The sequence below is a fragment of the Squalius cephalus genome (assembly GCF_949319135.1).
Source record: "Squalius cephalus genome assembly, chromosome: 16".
Taxonomy (NCBI): domain Eukaryota; kingdom Metazoa; phylum Chordata; class Actinopteri; order Cypriniformes; family Leuciscidae; genus Squalius; species Squalius cephalus.
The window spans coordinates 35,439,226-35,460,545 of record NC_137137.1 but is presented as its reverse complement, the minus strand read 5'-3'; the positions used below and the strand labels follow the sequence as shown (position 1 = coordinate 35,460,545).

Here is a 21,320-nt window from a genome sequence, read left to right as displayed (position 1 = left end):
CTGATGGTGCCCCCGCTATGGTATATCCTCACAGTCCACTGTGTTTCGCACCGCAACAATCCAGTTCTCCACGAGTCAAAGCAATAAAAGCCCATGCACTGAATGACAGAATGTTCCGACAGCTGTGTCAGGAAAACGATGAGACTTTTGAGCGGCTTCTTCTCCTTACGGATGTCCGCTGGCTCTCAAAGGGAAACTGCCTTGCTTGTTTTTGAGAGCTGTTTGACAGCATCTTTGAGTTCTTGGAGGAGGTTGATGGAGCTCTCGGGGAAAAGGTGTCATCCAGCCGCTGCAACATCATGTACCTCACAGACTTTTTTGAAATAGTGAATGAAGTCATGTTAAAGCTCTAAGGAAATGACATCACTCTGGTCAAATCCAAGGCGGTTATCCACAGACTCACCTCCAGGCTAGATCTCTACAGGCAGAGTATAGGCAGGAGGCAGTTTGCTCATTTCCCACAGCTGGCCAAGGTGATCTTTCTTTCCGAAACAACACTAAATCGATATAACAGGCCCACTATTATTATAATTAGCCTAATATGTTTTATTTCCATGAACACCATTGTAATGTTTAATATTTCAAGTGATTATATTGAGTCTGAAAATACAGACCTACAGCACACATTACCTAAAATTCAGAGTGTCTAAAAATATTCATGGAAATAAGAGAACAATTGAACTGTAAAATAATACTCATTACCTGAGGCTCTTACCGATGACCTCTTCCTAGTTTACACTGACCACCTGAGGATGGTTAAGGCCGACCTGGAGATCCGCTTCAGGGACCTCCTTTACCTTGATGTTCCCAGTTGGGTTGTGCAGCCCTTTCAGACGGATGTGATCGAGTGCGAGCCCACTATTCAGGAACATCTTGTCTACATCCAGTGCAACGACGAAGCCCAGGCTATTTTTCGCACCTCTGGCTGGTGCAGTGTGGGTCAGATATGCCCAGCGGTATCCGGCTCTCTGGCAAAAGATCAGACTGCTGATTCTTGCTTTTCCAACAACATCTCGTTGAGCAGGGATTCAGCCAGGTCATCCACATGCAGTCTAAGTACCGCAATCGCTTGGACTTGCATGCCTCAGGCGCACTATGGCTGAAACTAACGTCTCTGCAACCCGCAGTAAAGAAATTAGCAGAAAAACATCAAGCACAGGGCTCACACTAATTTTCAAATCAATTTTGAAAGTTTGAATTTGAAAGTTCAAATAAATAATTCTGCTTTTTCCCTGATAATGGATAGGGGGCGCTGGCCCAAAAAGGTTGAGAACCACTGGTTTAACAGATTATCAAAAAAGAAAAAAATGTGGGGTGGGGATTTGGCTCTGCATCGGTTGTGTATTGAATTTTAAGATGTGGGAGTTGCACTCACAAATAAAGGCAGATGAATGCAAGTTTGCAGGGGTGGGGTTTAATTGGACCAAATGATTGGAGAATTCTAGCCTATGTCATCAGAGAGAAGTCTGTCATTTTCACAGTTTACATCCAAAATGAGTATGTGATGCAAACATGTTAAAGATTAGCAGACAGGCAGGCAATTTATTACGTAATGAGCTGTTCCCATACAAAAGCAGCTCATCAAGTCTACTGAAGCATCTCCTATTTGATTTTCAATTTACTGTCTCACTTTTGGGACCCTTTAAGGGGGGAGTCTATTGCTCCTGTCTTAACATCCTGTTACACATCCTCTTTGTGTAACTTTACTTGCATTCACTTTAGTAGAAACAAATTTTCCCTAGTTCCACATGTTCCTGAATCAACAAGATTCTTGTTCCAGGACCAATATTACATGCTGAATTTACTGAAATCACTTTATTTGAGATTGTTTTACTGTCCTTGAGCAAATGCATGTATGTTTTTTTATACATTAGCACACGATGCACAGAACAGTCATGTTTTAAAAGAAATGTGTGTGTGTGTGTTTCTCGGAAATGGGGCGTCGCAACACCCGCACTTTTTCCGCAGTTTTGCACAAACGCCTCACTACAGTCGCTCCTCCGTTTCTCTGGCCGCTCTGTGTCTGCCCTCGCGGCGGCTATTGGCCTCCTCTCCCCCTCCCTCTCAAACATGACACCGGCTTTGAGTGTGACCGGCTGATGATTGGCTGTTCTGCCTTAAGTCCCGCCTCTCTTGGTGTGTTAGATTTATCGATCAGCTCGTGCTGACAATATTAACGAGGCGGCGGGAACTAATTGTTATGGTTACTAACATCTCCCTTTTCCAGGTACTTTGAATGAGTGTTTATGCTTTCGAGGTTTTTAAATAAGCTTGATATGTGTTTGAGAAGATGTTCTGTTTATGTTTTATTGACATGATGAGTGTTTTCGGTAATATATTTCGTTTTTTAGACTAATGCTAATTGGGATATTGTTCAGCAGCTAGCTAAATTCGGTTGGTCAGTTGGTTGTTGTTGTTGGTTGCATTTATACCGTACAGGCCAAAAGTTTGGAAACATTAGGCTACTATTGTTTAATGTTTTTGTTTCTTCTGCTCATCAAGCCTGCATTTATTTAGTCAAAAATACAGAAAAAAAAATAATATTGTGATATATTATTACAGTTTAAAATAATTGGTTTTCAATTTATTTCTGTGATGCAAAGCTGAATTTTCAGGATCAATTCGGTACTGGCGCGCTGTCTGAGAGATGTTTTCTCACATGCATAGAGTAAAGCCGCCTCACAAACAGCTCACGGGTAACAGAAGTTATTTTTCGTGGATTATATCGCTTTAACAGTCAAAAACATGTGAAAATTATGTCAATTTTCGGTCTTGGTGAGTAGCCTATCCTCTAAATACAGTCGGTTATGTCTTAAATAAGCATAAATCGCACGTGACCGTATAATGAAAACAGGATCCGTGCACTAGCTCTTAAAGGGACAGCAGACATATGTGTCTGTCATTAATTTGGTTGTCAAACAAAACATAGCTTTCATTTGAAGGAATCAGGATTAATAGCCTATGTATTTAATTTAGTCAGGACTAAAATACTACCCAGTGTTATTTTACATTTGATTACTTTATTCAGTCTCTGTAGTATTTCTGAATACTAGTGTTAGACCTAAGCAAACACTTTTCTCTTTATTTCTCTTTATTGGTATCTTTATTTGTGCTACTTTTTTCAATTTAATTCAAAGATTGAAATCAAGCTTCCTTGTGTTGTGTAAATTCTTAAGAACAAAATTACCCAATTGTAAAATTGCAATGAGTGAGCATACATTTAGGTGAGATAAATGTAATTTAAAAAAAAGGCTAAACTCCCCCCTCGAATTAAAAATCCCCCCCCCCCCCCCCCCATAAGAATCACCTAAGGAGGGATTTCCCCCCCATTTTCCAAAATGAAATTCAGGCCCTGACTCCATTCTTCAGTGTCACATGATCCTTCAGAAATCACTCTAATATGATGATTTGATGCTCAATAAACGATTATTATCCATGTTGAAAACAGTTTTTTACATTTTTATTTCATGATGCTATGATGAATAGAAAGTTCAAAAGAACAGCATTTATCTGAAATGGAAAGCTTTTGCAACATTAAACACTACCCTTAATTAATGTGAGAACGTGTTTCAAAGCACCAAGTCACCACTTTAGTTGAGGGGCCACACACATGATGAAGTCATTGATAAATAATGCTTAGTTAATGATGACTACTGTATTTTAATGCCAACAGAATTCGTATGTTATGTGCTGTGATTGGCCAATTTAGGGGTCTGTCCATTTACCTGCAGGCTATGAAGAAGACATGAACATGCTGGATAACTAAGATCATAATGAAAACACATTGTTCATCAGTGTTTCAAAGCACCAAGTCACCACTTTAGTTGAGGGGCCACAAACATGATGAAATCATTGATAAATAATGCTTAGTTAATGATGACTAGTATTTGAACGCCAACAGAATTCGTATGTTATGTGCTGTGATTGGCCAATTTTGGGGTCTGTCCATTTACCTGCAGGCTATGAAGAAGACATGAACATGCTGGATAACTCAGATCATAATTCAGAAAAAAAGTTCTCACATTAATTGATATACTGTTCTAGCCTGTATGCATGCATTAGATAATGTGGATTTTTGTACATTCCTTTAATAATTCGAAGAGTAGTCTTGCATGCATGAATTAATACTTTTTTATGCATGAATTCATGATGATTCATGTACCATAACCATAGCTTTATCCACAATGGGTGGTAAAGACCAATTTTTTGTGTGAACAAAGAAAACATCATGATCATGCGTAATAAATCATAATTCATGATGATGTACTCATCTTAGTTAATGTTTTAATTAAACGTACAGTATGGAATTTTTCGCCGCTAGGGGTCGCTAACCTCTTTACAATAACAAAGGCGTAGTTTGATGACGCAACACATTTGCTAAGAATTATGGATGTTGTCGTCAACGTCAAGCCGGCCGATCTAATAATGTTTATGGATGACTGAATACATCGATGCTTTTATCATGACTGTGATATGAAGCAGTTCGGGATTGCTAAGAGACAGCTATCAGCTCCACACGCGACGCGAGTCCCGCGGATATAAAAGGAATATGGACATTTCATTCTACCTAACTACACGCGAGTGCAGAATTACAACTCACAGGTCAGTTTATTAGACAAATTAAACTTGTGAGGTAACGCAGCGCTGTTTCACCTGGTCTAACATTACACTATCACACTAAACTGCATTTGAATGTGTTGAAAAGTATGTGTTAGTTCTGTATGAGACTAGCAGTAAGCTAGATCAACATTAGAATAACATACAGATCATATTCTAACATTTTATCATTGTTGAACTAACGTTATATAACATTGATTAGTTTTATGTAAATGTGCTCACCTGTTTAATAAAGTACATGTAGGAGCGGTCGAAGTCTCGGACGTGGAGCTCTCGTTTATATACTGTCTATGGGAGCTCTCGGCATCTCGAAAACATGGCGCTGATATTGATTCTCGTGTTAGTTCTCCTTTTTTATCCAAAGTCTGCTTGCCATGGTCCGTAATGTTTGAACGAAACAACAACAACAGCGTGCAAATAGACATTGCGAACTCCACAGTTGTCTGCGTCTGTCGCTTTGGTTAATCAGAGGGCTCTGCTCATAGCTCTGGTTGCTATGGCAGTACGAGCGGAAACCAGGGACAACGCGGATATGACGCCATTGACTGCGACAAAACGGAAATAAAGAAACGTCCCGTGTCTAAAAATTAAATTAAAATTTCTCCTGGTTTGAAAGTTGTTGGAAACAGTCGGGATAATGTAAGTACACAACTAAAAAAAATATATAACGTAGATATAGTGATTTTTGCTATTTTTAAAGCAAAAAAGTTACATATTGTGCCTTTAAGGTGTTGTTCATCCATGAAGTCATGAATGAAAAACGTTGAACTCGTGTTAGTTCCTGATGATTCATGAGATATTAATGCATGAATGAATGCATATTTCATGCATGAATTTATACATGAATTCATGATAATTCATGTACCCTTACCGTAAAGTGTTACCGTGTGTTTTTATACTTTTCTAGTATAACTCCAGTATAATAAATGGGAAGCTTTTTATATGTTATACCTTTTGTACCCTTCTGTCATTGTAGTCATCGTTTTTATTGTTAATAAACAAATCACATCCATCCCCCGCACTTTTGAAAAGCTTGCTACGCCCCAAGTGACGAATTCACACAAGTTTATGTAAAAACGCCCGTCTTGGTGAGTATCCCAACAAAGTCGGTTATATCTCAAGTGAACATAGACAATCCGTGTGTTCGGTCTTAAAGGGACAGCAGTTGTAATGGAAATTTTTATTCTAGCCAGCTTATACCATACATGGTGTTAAAGAAACTGCAAGTTGCATATCATCTTCTTCCTTACTGCTGAAGAACGAGGTCAAAATGACATTTGCAGAAAGGACAGTTTGTTCTTTCTAAATACAGATAAGTTCGCTTGCACTAAGAGCAAATGTGTTGCATTGGAAAATATATATTCAATTGTTTTAATGACATATGTGTGTAAGTGTGTGCGTATAACCATGGGGTGTTAGAATAAGTGTGATGAGTTTTGTGTATATAAGCTGGGCAAAAAGGAGAAGTGAGCGCGCTTCTCATATCAGACTCTGACTGATGTGTGAACAGCCTTTCTTGCATGAAATAAAGATCTTTATAACTTTTGAAATTTCCAGCTGTCTTCCAATTATTATTTAAAGTTGAGAAAGAATTTCCACGACACAGTCTAATAAACTTGCTGCTGTGTTTATGTTAATCAAACAATGGAGAAATAAATTACTCACTGCTCTTGACTAAATAGGCTACCCTTTTCAACTTTACAAAAATATCCATCTATATTTAATTTATACATTAAAGAATATGCAATGTTTTTTTCACATTTGATTACTTATTCAAATTTCTGTACCTGTTAGATCTACCCGAAAAACTCTAAAAACACTGTTTATTTCATTTGTAGCCTTTCTTTGTTCTTTTATATTTATTTGTGCTATATATGTGTAATTTGATTATTTGTTCTTATTTTATTACTGACTGCTTACTTGTCTTTAATAATGTTTTACAATCACATTAATTAGGCTGGTTGTTTTTGTAGTATCAAAACTGGAATAAAGAATTGATATTTGACTGGCAGAGTTAAAACCTCCGCCTAATTTAAACCTAATGTAAAATAACTGAAGGAAATATTTATTTGATGAACAAATTAAGCCAACTAATATGATTTATATTCATTTGGTTTATCTTCTAATACATTTAAAAATTAGAAATGCAGTGAAAATACAGGTATCGGTATCAGTATCGGCGAGTACCAAAAATGGGAGTATCGGTATCGGACTCATTCTGGAAAAAGTGGTATCGGTGCATCCCTAATAATCTATATATATATATATATATATATATATATATATATATATATATATATATATATATATATATATATAATCATTATTACTATGATTATATAATGTGTAGATGTGTATTTTTATAAAAGTTTGTGTTTGTAATAATATATTGTGTATATAAAATATCTACTTTTGTGTTCTACTGAAGGGGGTTGGATTAACAGTCGCACTTTTATTATATCATGAATTGAAAATCATTACAGTTAGAAGTTATATTTTGTAGAAAGAGATTTTTCATTTTGAACTTTATTCTTATTCATTTTATTCTGCCCTTATTATGACAGCTGTATGAGACATGTAAAAGACAACTGCAGTGTCTGATGTCAACAACGCATATGCATACTTAATGTGTGTGTTTTTGTTGTTATTGTTTTTGGTATTTGCAATTTTCTGTACTGTTAACCTATTCAAAACTTGTGGGAAAGGCATCAACTGATTATCCATATGACTATAAATACTATGTTTCTCTATCCAAAGCTATAGTTTGAGGCTGGATCCTCTTACTCATTTTTCTAGGCCTATATGGAAGTGTTGAGAACTTTGTTTTCAGTAAACTGTCTGTCAACTGACTGAACTGATTGACTCTAACTGTAATTCGATCTGTCTCATATTCAATTACATGCAGACCTTTGGTTTGAGGAATGTTGAAACTCAGCAATAAAAATGCACTGCACTACACAAGCAAACAATAGCACACAAGAGAACCTCAGCATTTCCAGTTTACAACATTAAAGGTTTACAGGGCACATTTTGGGAATATTACAGGGCAAACATTCAGTATTGCTTATCATCAATAATCCTAAATTTGTTTTGGGAAAACATAACACTGTTATAAACTAGATGTACCGCATGGCGGTACAAAATATGACCGCCGCTCAGGCCTGCACTGGCTTTCCACAAAAATAAATGACGTGGAGCAATTTGGCTGTATTGCGTGTTTATGTATATAAGTTGTATATTTTAAAAGACTGTCTGGAGTATTCCTGTGGATCATGGATAATTTAGAGTTTTGTAATTATTTGCCATTACTATTTAAGTTTTATATCAAAAGTCATTAGTTTAGACACTTAACATCCATAATGTGAAAACGTCACATCCATAACAGTGGTTTTCCCTACATAATGTATTACAAAAATGAGTTTCAAAAACACACTTATTGTGTTCAAGCAAGTCTTTTTCATGCTACATCGGCAGTTTGTTTAATAATTCACAGAGTTTGTAGGACACTTGTAAAGTGTGTGTATTTCATGTTATGTCCATAACGCTGATAAAATGTATTCATAGTGTGTGTCTGTGTGTGTGTGTGTGTGTGTGTGTGTGTGTGTGTCTGTGCGTGTATGTATGCGTGCGTACATGTGTGTGCGCGTGTGTGTTTGTGTGTGTGTGTCTGTGCATGTGGATTTGTATGTGTGTGTATGGGTGTGTGTCTGTGCGTGTGGATGTCAGTGTGTGTGCATGCTTGCGTTTGTTTGTATTCCTGCATGTGTGTGTGTGACAGTATCATCCTAAACCAGCAACCCTTCGCTCAACACCACCATCCACAGGCCGATGAGTGTACAGTCACTAAATGTGCACATAAATGAATTTATTTTATACCCCCCCATGGATGAAATTCTACGAAACTTAGCATACCCCCAGAGGATGTCAAGTTAATCATACACATGAAATATGGTGCAGTTCTGAACATCTCAACTGAAGATAGGGGCGATTAAAGCAGAATAATATTGCATTTTCATTTTTTATGGGAAGGGGCGCAAATCACAAATGAGTGATTATGGGCTAGGTTTATGTGGGCCCTTAAGACCAACATACCATAAAAATTTCTTCATCCTCGGTGCCACGGTTCAGGTAGTTATTTAGGAAAAACTGCATTTTTTGGGTTTGGGGGGGCCCAGTGCGGGGGGGGAGTGGCCCCCGGGGACCAAACGAAATTTTTCTGTAAAAGTCTAGTGGGGCTACATGCCCACCAAATTTCATGTTCCCCGGTGTTTCGGTGTCCCTGGTATCGTTGACCAAAAATTCAGTAGATGACGAAAAAAAAAAAAAACTTTGACAATCCCTATATGACCGCTTTCGCTAGCTATGCTAGCGGCGGTCATAATAATTATATATGGAAGCTAGCAGCCAATAACTAATTTGCTCTTCATGCTTGCTTTTGGATTCTCTATAATGACACTCTTAAATGTTTTACATTTTTTTCTCCCATGATGAAAAAGCATGAATGCAGTATAATTTTCATTTTCAAATTCCCAGTCTCTAGATAGATAGGTTATATTTTCCCATAAGGTGTGTGTATATTTATAAACATATTCAGCTATGAAAAAAATAAAATAATAAGATTTATGAACTACTATTTATGAAGGCTATATCCTTAAAGGGCACCTATTATGCAAAATTCACTTTTACATGGTGTTTGAACATAAATGTGTGTTGGCAGTGTGTGAGCAAAACCACCCTAGAATGATAAAAATCCACCCAGTAGTTTTTTTACTATCTCAGTAAATCATAAGCACTGTCTCAGAACACCCTGTTCTAGATTTTCCTCATTGTGACGTAGAAATGAGCTAAGCCCCACCGACGTGATTTGATTGACATCTGGTTTTGGCATAGACCCCGCCCTCGGTGATCTGCATCCTCCATCAACGACAGCCGGTAATGTCTCCTAAGAAGTGTGTTGTGGGATGTAAGAATGGACATACTAGTCTTCACTGACATCAGAGCCACTGAAAACGCAGCGGATGGATTTTATTTATGAAGAAAAGGCACCACTTAAACTTCCTAAATACGAGATTCATTTTCTGACTGACTGTTAAGTGAACGAGGGTCAAAGTTAATCCTAGAGTGTGGATCGTTGCCTACAGTTCGCGATCCAACGTCACCTCCAGAAAAAGTAAGTGTATTTTATGATTTTTGAGCAAATAGTCATTTCAATCGATGTCAGCAAGTTCAACAACAAATGCGTCTAAAGCTATTTATTGTCGTTGTCATAGGATGTCTCAACAAACAACGTCAGACAGTTTTATGTCACGTAGGCATTTTTTGCAGCATTTACAAATGTAAATAAATTAAGGTCTGCTCTATCTCCATAGACAGTAGGCTATATAAACGTCTATCTCCCTCCCCTTAAGAAATAAATAAAAAATTCATTTGTACTTCACAGTAGTGTGTGTGTGTGTAGTTTAAAAAAATTGCGCGAACGTTATCACAGTTCGTGTGTGTGTGTGTGTGTGTGTGTGTGTGTTGCACATCCATAATGGCAAAAGGGACGCGATTAAAACTTTGTAAGTACAGAAATGTATCAAATAACCATTCCGATACGTTTAGTCCATTCTCATTCGTGTTTATTCTGTGCCGGAGTCTCTTCATCATCTAGGTCCAGCAGCAGGGCGGGGATATGCAGCTCATTTACATTTAAAGTGGTACACACAATACAGCTCTTTTTAAAACAGGCCCCAAAAATGACATTTTCAAATGGTTATAATAAATTAACTGTGGCGTATTTTGTGCTGAAACTTCACAAATGCATTCTGGGGACACCCAAGACCAATATTACATCTTCTAAAAAGGGGCATAATAGGTGCCCTTTAACACCAAGCATATCTGCTGACTCTGTTGATTTTCTCCTTGATTCTTTTAACTCAAAAGTTAAAAGTGTAATTGATGATATTGCTCCTGTTAAAGTCAGGAAGAAGAGTGGCAGACAAAAAGCACCTTGGAGAAACTCAACAGCAGTGCAAAATATGAAAAGACAATGCAGAAAAGCAGAGCGCATGTGGCAGAAGACTAAACTTGTAGTCCATTATAACATCTACAAAGACAGCCTTCATGCTTTCAATATGGAACTAGGCAAAGCTAGACAGACTTTCTTCTCAAATATTATAAACAGCAATTTAAACAACACACGCACTCTTTTTGCTACTGTAGAGAGACTGACAAACCCCCCAAGCCAGATTCCCAGTGAAATGCTCTCAGAGAACAAGTGTAGTGAGTTTGCTTCTTTCTCCTCTGAGAAAATCAATAATATCAGAAAGGTGATCAGCACATCCTTGAGTTGCACTGAGGTCAGACAGATCAAACCACCTGAGAAAGTAGTTACTCCCTACTGGAGAATCCAGCTAATACCAGCTCAAGCTGGTAGCTGGTCCAAGCTGGTCCAAGCTGGTCATTAGCTGGTCCAAGCTGGTCATTAGCTGGTCCAAGCTGGTCATTAGCTGGTCATTAGCTGGTCCAAGCTGGTCATTAGCTGGTCCATGCTGGTCATTAGCTGGTCCATGTTGGTCATTAGCTGGTCCATGCTGGTCATTAGCTGGTCCAAGCTGGTCATTAGCTGGTCCATGCTGGTGGGGACCTGGATGAGCTGGTGGACCAGCTTGGACCAGCTGGTGGGGACCTAGATGAGCTGATGGACCAGCTTGGACCAGCTGGTAGGGACCATATGAGCTGGTGGACCAGTTTGGCTAAGCTGGTGGGGACCTGGATGAGCTGGTGTGCCAGCTTGGACCAGCTGGGGTGGACCTAGATGAGCTGGTGGACCAGCTGGTAGGGACCATATGAGCTGGTGGACCAGTTTGGCTAAGCTGGTGGGGACCTGGATGAGCTGGTGGGCCAGCTTGGACCAGCTGGTGGGGACCATATGAGCTGGTGGACCAGTTTGGCTAAGCTGGTGGGGACCTGGATGAGCAGGTGGGCCAGCTTGGACCAGCTGGTGGGGACCATATGAGCTGGTGGACCAGTTTGGCTAAGCTGGTGGGGACCTGGATGAGCTGGTGGACCAGCTTGGCTAACCTGGTGGGGACCTGGATGAGCTGGTGGAACCATTTCTGATAGCACACGTACATCTCTGTGATGTCTATTTGATGTGCGTGTTACATCTGGGAGTATTTTTTAGTTAGTGTTTGCTCTTCTGTAATACGTCTAAATGTGAGTATTTGCAGTGTGTTGTCAAACTGATGAAGAAGTTTTCTTAATTTTCTGGTGTTTTTCTAATTTGCATGTGTTTTCTTCAGTTGCAGCGCGTTGAGCTCTCGCCACCGTACATTTAATTTAAAATATGCTTTGAGTAATTTGTGAAATTGCTATATTAAAGACAATGAAACAGTTGAATGATGAAAAATGATCATACTTCATACACAAGTAAGATGAAAATAAATACAGATCAAATGCCTAGTGAATATGCAATTTTTAATACTAAGTTAAATATGTAAACAGATATTAAAAAAATTAAACAAAATGAAACAAATGTAAAAAATAATTATAATTCATACTAGGTAAGAATACAAAGCAAAGCAATACAGCGTAAATATGCCATTTTAAATATTAAGTTAAATAGGTAAACAGATATTTAAAAAATATAATTCATACATAGTTAAGACAAAAAATACAGAGTATATATGCACCTTTAAATGCTAAATACCATAGGTAAAATGCAATAAAATACTGTAGTTGAAATAAAATGCTAACATACTATAATTATTTAAAATAATTGTTTTTGCACCTAGCTACTGTTTAGTAAAGTTTTACTGTTTAAAAAAATATCATAACACATGTGACACATTATCATATGTGTAAGCTAACTTTTTACAGTAATATTGTGGTGCTGTTATAGAGCATCTTATTTATATTTTCAATTAGATTAAATGAATGAATGTACAAAGGAAATGAAGTTCTGTTCTCTGACTGAAGTGTGTGAACACCTTACTAAGCATGTGCTTACTGGCTGGCAGTACTGTTTTAGAGAAAACAAAATTAATCAGTTTCAAAAGGTCAAGCAGTGCAGCAAATGATAAATTGTGCCTTAGTGTGAATGTTATGAGCAGCAGGAGGAGTTCAGCCTTTGTAATTGAGAGAAATCTGCATACTGGGACATTTAGATTTTCATCAAATTTTGGACCAGTATCATGTGCAAATGACTGGCTTTCTTCTCCATCATGTTCCTCAACATCACTGCCTTCATCACTTTCACCGGCTTCAGTGACTTCCCCATCACTTGCCGTTTCACTGTCACCATCTACACAGTTTCCTTCCTCCAATTCCATTGCTTCTCCGTCGCTTGCTTCGTTTGTCTCACTTTCTTCCTCATTATGTACTTCAGTGCCATTTACACTATTTCTGTCCTCTAGTTCAGGGTGCTCATTGTTAGATGGTCCAGGTGTGTCATTGTTGGAGCTATAAGTGTTTGATCTAAATCTTGTTGTCCTTGGCAACAGATAAGTAGTATCTGGCTCCAGGTACTGCTTATACCTCTTCATTTTAGTCCCTCTGTTGTTGTCTGGTTCTTAAACTCTGTTAAACAATGTAACGTTAAGGTTGCAACGAGACATACATAGGCCTACCAAATTTGTGCTGAACAAATTGTTATTTTTATTTATTTGATATCCTACAATATTAAACAGAACAGCTAGTAGACTTTTCACTCACCACCATGAGTCTCTGTAAATAGTGAGAATCATAGCCTTGTGGACCTCTAGTATCTGTCAGAAATAGCTGCGCGCCATCTAACGGTCAACTAAATTTGTCAAAAAATATGAATTAATAAAAGTTAATTAAATACAATTAGAAAAATTTGGGAGGAATATAAGAGTAACAGATTGTTTTTGTCACTTACATTGGTGGAGCTTTAATTCACTTGAAAAAAAAACCTGAATGTGTGTATCCCTGCGCAACTACTGCGCGTATCCATGGGAAACTACTGCGCGAGCCACAAAGTGGCGCGAACCACAAAGTGTCGCGCGCATATGCACGTCACGTATTTAACGGTAACTTTTCGAATCGGCTTCTATCAGACACGGAGAAGGCTTCAGATATCTGCGTTTTTAATACAAAATGTTCGCATATGTACATTATTTAGACGATGGAGTTAAAGACGTTGTTAATGTTAAAGACATTAAACACTTTGACCCAAAAAATACGACGGATTTCTCGTCTCACACTTACTGGATCCTGCAGAAAGGACGCTTCATAAGGACAGATTCTGTTGATGAAAGGTAACGTTAGGCCTAAATCTTTCAATTTACAGTACTATGTCTATAAATATGCTTAATAAACAGCTTACAAAACTGAGGACGTTTTTGTGACATTTGTGAACCAGATAACTTAATGAAAAGCGCAGCTATTAACCCCCTGAGGTCGGCTATCGCGCCGGCGCGATAGGCTCGTTTTTTTTCGTATGAGTGCAAAAAAAATATAAAAAAAATATATAAATTTTTATCTTATATGCTTGTGTTATACATCAATCGATCCTGTTTAGTGTGTATTTTTTTTGTGTATGCTCATAATAAAAACAAAGTGTTGTGCTTTTCGCCAAATAAAGAAAAATAAACATGATGCGAGTTCTGCCTACTCTCCGTCAGTGAAGTCAATTCTGAAACGCGTCCGAAAATGAACTGTAACTCAGCGAATACTCAGTCAAACAGGCATACAGTCACACAGGCATGAAGCTTGAATTATCTTCTTTCAAATGAAGTAATTTTTATAAAAAACAAATATTCACAGTTTATATAATATGTATGTAAAGAGAGAGATGTCAGTCGTTCTCATCTCAGCTAATTAAGTTTTAATGTGACTCCGCCTACGGAGACCGCGCTATTCAAACGCAAATGTGAGGCGATCCATACAAACCTGTGAAACGCCCACATCCGCTGGATAAGGCCGGTGAAACACTGGATGCGTGGCGTAAGCGTCTCAGCTGCGTGGCGTGTCCGTTTTTATTTCGGCTCCCATCCATGTTAACAGTTTAGAGTTTGCATACTGCCTGCGTGAGACGCGCGTCTCAGGCGCGGCACGAGCCGCGTGGAAAACGCGTGCATTCTAGAAATAGAACCGACGCCTATTTTTCACGCGACACGCAAGCGTCTTGGAAGCGTTTCCATGCAAAATTGAATAGGAAAATCTGTTTATTTGTCATTTTGACACGAATACATATTAATAAATGTCCTTTTGATGTTTAAAAGTGTCTAGGTTTTGACATAAATGCAAATATAAATGTAATTTTACAAAATATGATCGATTTTCAAATACTGCACTGTATTGAATGAACAGCTTTTAGCAAACTCTATTGCTATACTGAGATGAGGAATATATACTGTATGTGTTTTGTCAAAAATAAAGTCATCAACTAACTAATGAATCCTTTACTTTGAAATACGTATGATAAAATGTATACTTTAGTTTTGAAAGACGTTGACTAGTTTTGAAAAGATTATAAAGTATGTATGTGCATGCATATATATATGTGTGTGTGTATATATGAAGAGTTCAGATGCAAAAGCCTCTAAATGCCATCTGAAATTTTCTCCTAGAATGATCATTTTTATGAAGCTTGTATATTTAAGTTAGCTATAGGTGACACGTCACCTGAATGAATGGCTCATTAAGTATGCAGGGATGTAGTCTCACCAGGTGTGAACTACTACATATGCATGATGCTGTTGGAGCGTTTACACCCCATCCGCATATTGGCTTTCCAAACTAAAAGTGTTTCACAAAACTAAAATCAATGTATCGTTTTTTTGTGGATGATTAGGCAGGATGATTTTCATATCATTTTGAAGAAAAAACACTAGGCGATGAAATCCATTAGTCAAAAGTCTTATTGCCACATATTTAGTATGTGTTTTGTGGCCTTATTTCAGAAACTTTAGTTTTTAGTTTTTTCAATAACCACGCATAAACATTATTCTCTCAAAAATGCAGACATGTACATTCTTTTTGCTCACATATTATGGTAGTCCTGTTTGTGCTAAATAGTGTGTAATTTTTTTTTGCCATTAATATGTTTATAAGCAACTGAAAAAAGCACAAATGTCAGGGCATGTCAGAACATCTCAAGGACCCCAAAAACACCCCAGACCCCAGAGGGTTAATAACATAAGGTTAACCTGTACGTTAGCTGCTAGTTGTTACCTAGCTCATTGTATCTTAATAACCTAATGTATTCATTTTTAAGATCCTAATTGTTTAAACAATATGATTTGATATCAAATTAGTTAATTTAAATGCTTTTTCAATTTTTTTTTTCTGCCGGTATAATACCAGGTGACCATTCCAGTAAGTTAGATATTAAAGTAAAAGAAAAAAAGGTCATTTTAATTTATGAATCAAACTAAATCTAGAGTAAAAATGGTTGTTTTCATTAGTGTAATTCTAGACTGAAAATAAACAAGTACTTAGTAAGAAGAAAGCTATTCCCATTTTCCAGAAACTTGTGAGGAAATTGAAAATGTGCTGGCAACTGGGAAAAGGATTCGAGTGCCAAAGCTGCTTGATAAAAGTCCACCAGAGAACAAAACTTCAGAAAGGAAGGAAGCTAAGGATAATGCTGTAAGTAACATGAAAAGACTGCACGATGAACTCAATTCATTGAATAATTTAAATACCTCTTACTTGTGTTATTTGTATTTTCAGGCAGCCCAGAAGGCAAGCATTGAGGAAGGAAAGCAGACATTTCTGATGGACATTTTAAAAAAGAGACAAGCCTTGAAAAGGAAGCAACCACTATTTCCTCCTCATTCTACACCTAAAAGAGGAAAAAATATTGTAGATGATGAGATAACAACAAGTGAGAGTGAGGATGAACTAATTCCAAAATCAAAATTTGATGAGCTTGAGAACCGATACAAATCTCTAACTCGGAAATATCAAGAAGCTATTGCTGAAGGGAAGGAACTGAGGAAATTAAATGCTGAGCTTCAAACATGTTTAGTAGCCAAAATTCTTTCTGGTAATTAATATTATTATTAGTAGCATTATCAAATTTTTTTTTTTTTACACATACATATTTGAGACTTTATGTTCCAGGAAGCAACACATCTCCAGCCTCCATCCCAGACCTTCCAGTGACAACTGGTAAGATTTTGTGCACCATAATAACAACAACAAAAACAACAATAATAATAATAAAGATTACATTTACAAATAACATGGTCAACTTATTTTAAAACTATTACATTTATAAAATCTAAAAATTAAAATCTAATTTTATTGCCTTCTCTAATTCCAGTGCTCTTAAAAACTTGCACTGTTTGTTATTCATAAGTTTGCAGATTTTTTGTGTATATTGAATATTGTGATGCATTTTTTTGTTTAAAGATTACAGGGAATTACTCAATGAACTGAAAAAGGCCAATTTTATTTTCTGCAGTATGTTGAGAGATCATTTTTTTGCATTTGTGGGTACATTATATCTTTCAGGTTGCAACACCACCGCAGCCACTACAGCTCTTCCAAAGACAACTGGTAGGACTGGCTTTTAAAAACATTACCCCCACACCAAGGCACTTACTTGAATGCATTTGTGTCTACTAAGGATGATTTTACACATAGGCCTATAATGTTTGAAAATTGCTTGTATTTTCCTAATTTGTCAAAGTCATTTTGGATAAAAGTCTGTGAAATACAGATACAGGCCTCATTTACAAATAACCTGGTTAACTTATTTAAAAACTATTACATTTATAAAATCTAATTTTATTGCCTTCTCTAATTCCAGTGCTCTTCCCAGTGGGCATTTGATGTCAATTTAACATCAATATGACATCAAATTGATGTCAAAATTAGGTCACGAAATAGGTCAAAAATGAAAGTCATATTGACGTCAAAGTGTTGATGTCAATTTGATGTCAAGAGTTTGACCTCTATCAAGAGTTTGATAATAAGTCATTTTGCCAAACAAAAAGGTGAAACGTATGGCCGTACACTTATTACCAGCTTCACTTACTCTAACCAGATTTACTTTATTTAATTTCCGGTTTAATGAAATCATATTTTGCATTTTAAAGTCACCATGATGGTGGTTAGCGTTTGCTTTAGTTGTGCTCTTGACTTCTTAATATTACATTTTCTCTGGCTGCTATAATTGTGTGTGTATAAAGCTCTGTTGTTGTAGCTAAAAAAGCCATGAGAAAATGAGATCAGGTGATGTTGGCTATTTATTGATGACGATGATATCATCATGTAAATGCCTGAATCCCTGCTCTTTTTCAGTGTCTTATGTTCTGATTATATATGACTTGCGGGTTCAAAACTGTTTTATTCATAACAGAAGTCATTTGATTCTACAGCATGTTTAGCAGTTTTGTTTATCTAATAATGTACTTGGTTTTTAAAAACTATTTAGTGCACAAAACCCTGTCATCTATGGCATTACTTAGACGCACACAGACATCAAGAAACAGCGTATGAATCTCAACAATGGTGACAATCGAACAAAATATCCAGATAATCAGATCAACTCCAGGTGCATAATTTATTAAAGCTGCAATGCATTCTGGGAGATTTTGGTGAGTTTTGATTGGTGGTACCCAGCATGCACTGTGGCATGAAGCGTTTCATTGATTGTCACCATTGTTAAGAGTCATACACTGATTCTTGATGGCTAAGTAATAATGTAGAGGAAAATGCTTAATGTACTAAATGTTTTTAAAATCCATTATAGTCTTCGATAAACAAAATTGCTCTAATGCTGTAAAATTAAATAGATTCTATTGTAATACGTCATAAAAACCACAAATTCTATATAATCAAAACATTTGACACTGAACACATTAGGGAATCAGGCATTTACATTATGGTATTGTCATCATCATCTATAAACAGCCAACATCACCTGACCTTATCTTCTCATGACTATTTTGCCTACAACAAGTATAGCAGCCAAAAAACTTTTATATTAAAGAGTGAAGGGTCAAGAGCACAACTAAAGCAAACGCTAACCACCATCATGGTGACTTTAAAATACAAAATTTTAATGATTTCATAAAAATGGAACTTATATAAAGTAAATCTGATTAGTTTTAAGTGAAGCTGGTACGGCCATGCGTTTCACCTTTTTGTTTGGCAAAATGACATCAGCAGAGGGGTCAATATGACTTTCATTTTTGACCTATTTCTTGACCTAATTTTGACATCAAGGTGCCGGCTGGGTTAAAAACTTGCACTGATTGTTATTCATAAGTTTGCAGATTTTTTGTGTATATATTGAATATTGTGATGCATTTTTGTTTCATTCAATGCCTCAGAGAGCAGCCCCCCTTTAAAACACCCTCAAACAGCAATTGGTAAGTATTGGTGATCTTTGCAGATTTTTTTTTCCTGTTATATCAATCATATTATTACCATTACTATTATTGTTATGTATGTTATATGATAGGGCCAGTTTAGCCATATGGATGGATTACTACCTGTATCCCCACATGGTTAATCTGGTCCCACTGTAATTGTTATGAAAACTTCATCTCCCTAAACTGCACACCCCCTCCCACAGAGATCAATTCTGCTGTTGATCAAAACTCTGAACAAACTTCAGATAACAATGAGGTATGATTTTAATTAAATAGAATATTTAGGAGAGGCTGGGGCTGCTTGTTACTTACTCCAGTGTTTATATTAGTTGGTTTAAGCTGGTTTACATTTTTGCATTAGGTACATACCTCAAAGCCTACAAAAAAAGCTACCGAGCATTTCCACCATTATGTACCAGGAAAAAAAAAAAGATTATATTTAATTGAACACAAATGTGAGGCATTTTGTCACAATATGTGGTAAGCTGTCACAATGGAACCAGTTCAAACTTTTGGGTAAAATTTACCTTCTCTGTATATTGTAGATGTTTTTCGACTGAATTAATACAAGTGTGGTTTAATTGTGTGCACTTGCAACAGCAATACAAATATTACACTAAAGTTTTAAATAAAATATTGTAATATGAGTTTTGAACTAGTTGTTTGAAACAACATACAAACAAACATATTTGTAACGTGTGTAATTCAGACTTTGAGTCAAAAACGCAGTTTGTGATTGAGACAACTTTCCATTGTGATTGCCAACCTCAGTCTCTCTTATGCAAGATGGATATGGCCCTCTACTTAACAAAACAGCAAAAAGTCAAGAGAGAAATGTTGATTACAAATTTATAAGAATGGAGACTGCAGTAGTGTTAAGTTTCTTGATAAATGTTTAATTTTAAAATTTTATTTCTTCTAGGTTAATATCGGTGAAGGTGTAGTTATACACCGTGAAAAATGGAGGAAGATACAGCTCAATGTAAAGGACAGCTTGTTTGTGAAAGAGCTGGCAGTGTGCATTTGGGGAACAAGCACACTGGCCAACCGAAGCCTGGAAGGAAAAAGTTGCCCCACCACAAAATCAGATCCTAGGCCACCTCTGACACCTCACAAAGTCAGAACACTGAAAAGTAAGTGATGTGTCAACTTTAGAGAATTATGTTCAGGGCTCGACATATGAAGGGTTAACACTTTATAATAACTGCATGCTATTAATCATTAGTTAAGCATTAGTAAACAATTAATTCATCATTTATAAAGCATTAATAAACATTAATACACTGTTTATAAATACAGCTATAAATGCTTTATTCTTGATTTATAAGCATATCTATATTAACTTTTTTGTGAGTTCATCTAAAGTGAGGACTATTTATGCCTTATAAAGCATTTAAAGGAACATTCCACCGTTTTTTGAAATAGGGCTTATTCACCGTCTCCCCTAGATTTATTTAGGTGGGCAAAAGCATTTTTGTCTCAGTGCATGCATTAACTTAGTCTGGCAGAGCTGCCGCTAGCTTAGGTTTAGCATAGTGAATGGAATCCTATGTTGCCAGATAGCATGTCGAGAATAAAAGTGAACCAAAAAAAAAAAAAAAAAAAACCTAATTACTTCTTGTGACCTGCGTATTCACAACGAGTACAAATAGCGATGCAGATTAAGACTAGGCGATTTCCTAGGCAGATATTGACATGGGACTATATTGGGGGGAAGCACAGGCGAAGCACTGCTACTTGGGCACAGAGATATCACGCATGCACCCAAGTAGCAGTGCTTCGCCTGTTCTAACGATCAACAGTAATAATGCTCATACTGTCAAATTTCGCCTTATTCAAGAACAGCATCTATAGATATTTGTGGTAGTCAAGGCTTAAAGGATTTCTCTTGTATTTGTATTTTTTTCCTAGGTTGCTTTCAAAAGTGGCTGGAGGGCAAAAATTTGGAGGAAGCAGAGCTGAAGGCCAGAACAGTGAAGCTTGGGCACTACTTGACAGAAAAAATTCAAGACATCAACAAAAAAGTCAAAAAAGCCAAATAAGTAGATTGCTTGCTTCACTTCATAAACTACATTTATTTTTCTCCTAAGTAGTTACAATCAAATGTTTTATTGATTTAAGCTTACAAATAATTACTAATTTCATACAAATTCATACAAAAAAAAAAAACCCCACATCTTTGTATTTATTATTTCATCTTTTTAGTAGGTTGTTTGATTTAATAAAGATGTTGGAATGAAATTCACATAAATAAATGTAATTCTTGAATGTATTTGTGTCTGTGTGCTCCATTCCTAAAGCATAGGTTTGGTTTTATCATAAGCCTAGGGTAGGTGTTGTAACTAGCAGCTAAATTAAATCAGTGAC

At 36.7% G+C, this 21,320-nt stretch overlaps 1 long non-coding RNA gene across 1 annotated transcript in view; it reads left to right on the top strand.

The window, feature by feature from the left end:
• The window catches only part of LOC307173320, a 349,409-nt gene extending 328,484 nt beyond the window's left edge, over positions 1–20,925 (top strand). The window contains exons 2-3 of the long non-coding RNA XR_013823826.1: positions 19,876–20,086; positions 20,865–20,925. This is a non-coding gene — a long non-coding RNA (uncharacterized lncRNA). The remainder of the gene's footprint in view (positions 1–19,875; positions 20,087–20,864) is intronic.
• The last annotated feature ends 395 nt before the right edge of the window (positions 20,926–21,320 follow it).